The following is a 3,123-nucleotide window of genomic DNA, read 5'->3' as shown; positions in this document are numbered from 1 at the left end:
TCTAACATGCAGGAAATAAATGTGCTCAAAAGAAAATTGGAAAACGCATTTGCATGAAGGATTTTGGTGCTGCAAAAAAAATCCTTGGTATGAGAATAACTTGAAACAGGAAGAATCACAAATTAACATTGTCTCGGAGTGAGTACATACAAAACGTGTTGAAAATATTTATTATGAAGAATGAAAAACCAGTTAGTATACCTTTGGGTAGCCATTTCAAACTAAGTAAGGAGTTGTGTACCAAGACACAGAAAGAAATGGCTTATATGTATAAAGTTCCATATGCATCAATAGTTGGAAGCTTAATGTATGAAATGGTGTGCACAAGGCCTGATATTGCACATGTGGTGGGAGTTATAAGTAGGTACATAAAAAATCTAGGAAAAGAACATTGGATGGTGGTGAAGTGGATTCTCGGGTATTTGAGAGGTACCACAAATCAAGCATTATGCTATGGTGGTTCAAATATTTCTCTACAGGGATATGTTCATGCAAATATGGCGGGTGATGGGGATAATAACCACAGGGTATATTTTACTGTAGGTGGAACAACTGTCAGTTGGGTTTCAAAACTGCAAAGTGTTGTTGCACTCTCAATGACGGAAGCAGAGTATGTTGCTACTAGAGAGGCTAGTAAAGAAATGATTTGGTTACACAGGTTTCTGGATGGATTGGGTAAGAAGAAGGAGTTGGGAAGGTTATAAAAAGACAGCGAGAGTGCCATACATGTTGCAAAGAACTCTGCATTTCATTGCAAGACTAAACATATACATCTCAAGTACCATTTCATTCATTCAATGTTGGAAGATGGACAGTTGAAGATGGAAAAGGTACACACTAGCCAAAATCCTTCAGATATGTTAACAGAAGTTTTAACCAAGGAGAGAGTGAGATTTTTCTTGGTTTCAATTGGTCTTCAAGTATGATGATGAAGATGAGAAACATCCAGGTCAAAAATGCAGTCATTGTCCAGAAAATCAAGGAGAAGTGGAGTTGTTATAATCAGTCTCCAAGTCGAAGATTATTGGGTGTGGAGCTTGACTATCTTCTTTATTCATAGGTATCGCCACATTGGACCCCAGTTCATAATGGGAAACAAAGCCTTTTAAGAGCCCCCCCCCCCCCCCCCCCCCCGGCGGGGGATCGGGGGCAGCACCCCCAAAGATAAAAATAGATGTAAAATTTCCTTCTAAAATGTTGTAATTTTGTAGTCAATCTGGGTCGTTCATTAGGCGGAAATCTGATGGTAGAAGTTATGTTTAATTTAGGGTTTTTTTCCCTAGAAGGAAGCCCCTCACTATAAATGAAGGAATTGTATTGTGTCTATGTAGATGTGTATTCTGAGTGAGAAAGAGAGAGGGGATTATGTGAGAGCGAAGAGGGAATTACAACAGACCTGTTGTAGGTTGTATCTCTTCATTTTGTTGGATAATATAAAATAAAGGACTGGTTGTTTCTCTGTCGACGCAAGCCAAATTGGGTGAACCACATATATCTATGTCTCTCTTGTTTTATGTGTTTTCTGTGTTTATATTTCTACAATATACTTTATGTGTTCCATTTCTCTATAATATATAATTTTCTAACAACTGGTATCAGAGTCAAAGGTCTATTTGGCTGATAAACTCGCAGGAGAGAAGGGTTCTTGGTTCAAGTGGGAGCAATGGCAGAAGATGATAGGTTTAGGGTCGAAAAATTTAACTGCCAAAACTACCAGCTGTGGTAGTTGCAGATGGAATATTACCTGTATCAGAAATATCTATACCTACCATTGAGCAGAAAGAAAAAGAAGCCAACGAGTATGAAATACACAAAATGGGATATTCTTAACATGAAAGGCACTTGGAACAATACGAATATGCCTAGCGGCGTAGGTAGCCTTTAATATTTCAAATGAAATGACATCAGAGGGTTTGATGACGCCATTAGCCAAACTATATGAAAAACCCTCAGCCTCAAATAAGGTATTCCCTATGAAATGTTTATTTAATATGAATATGTCAGAAGTTGGATTTGTTGTTGATCTTTTAAATGAATTTAATACAGTTACCAATCAGTTAAGTTATGTATGCGTAAATTTTGATAATGAAGTTAGGGCTCTATTACTTCTATGCTCATTTCCAGAAAGTTGGAATGGCTTAGTTATGGCCATTAGTAACTCTATCTCTGGATATAGTACTTTAAAGTTTTATGATGTTGTCGATGCAATCCTTAGTGAGGAAATGCGATGAAAAAGGTCTGGTGAGACATCAGGTAATGATTTGACTGCAGAGACTAGGGGAAGAAAATGGAAAGAGGAAAGAGCCCTGGATATCGCAGTAAGTCAAGGAAAGGTAGATCCAAGTCCAAATCGGGGATATTGTACTGGAAATGCGAGAAGAAATGACACCTAAAGAAAGATTGCAAGTCTCGGAAGTGAAAATAAGGAGACGCACAACAAGAAAACAATCATGAAGCAAATGTAACAGGTGATGTGTTTCAAGATTCTTTGATTCTTTCATTAGAAAATATTATTAATGCCTGGGTGGTAGATTCAGTGGCCTCATTTCATGCCACACCTGATAGGAAACATTTTCATGATTATGTTGAAGGAGAGTTTGGACAGGTTCGATTGGGTGATGATAAACCTTGTAAAATCATTTGAATGGGTACAGTTTTCATAAAACAACAGAATGGAAATCAATGGTCATTGAAGGAGGTAAGGCATGTTCGAGATCTGAAGAAAAATTTAATTTCAATAGGGTAGTTGGGACGTGAAGGTTGTGTAACTACTTTTACAGATAAAACTTGGAAGGTCACTGAAGGAGCCCTGGTAATATAAAAAAGGAGAAAAGGTTGGTATATTGTATTTATGCAATGGTATTTCTAATTATATTAATGCTTTAACCTCTGGAGGAGAAGATACGGCATTGTGGCATCATAGGCTCGGGCACATGAATGAGAAGGGGATGCAGATTCTTCACTCAAGAAATTTGTTGCTAGGTTTGAAGCATGTTGATTTGGAATTCTGTGAGAATTGTGTCTATGGATAACATAACAGAGTTAGATTCCTCAGAGTTGGGAGAGAAAAGAAGAGCAAAAAATTAGAGTTTGTGCATACAGATGTATGGGACCTACTTAGGT

Source organism: Pinus tabuliformis, chromosome 4_1 (assembly GCF_031772625.1).
Source record: "Pinus tabuliformis cultivar Carrire ecotype Pingquan chromosome 4_1, CPIR1, whole genome shotgun sequence".
Taxonomy (NCBI): Eukaryota; Viridiplantae; Streptophyta; class Pinopsida; order Pinales; family Pinaceae; genus Pinus; species Pinus tabuliformis.
This window is presented reverse-complemented; position numbering follows the sequence as displayed.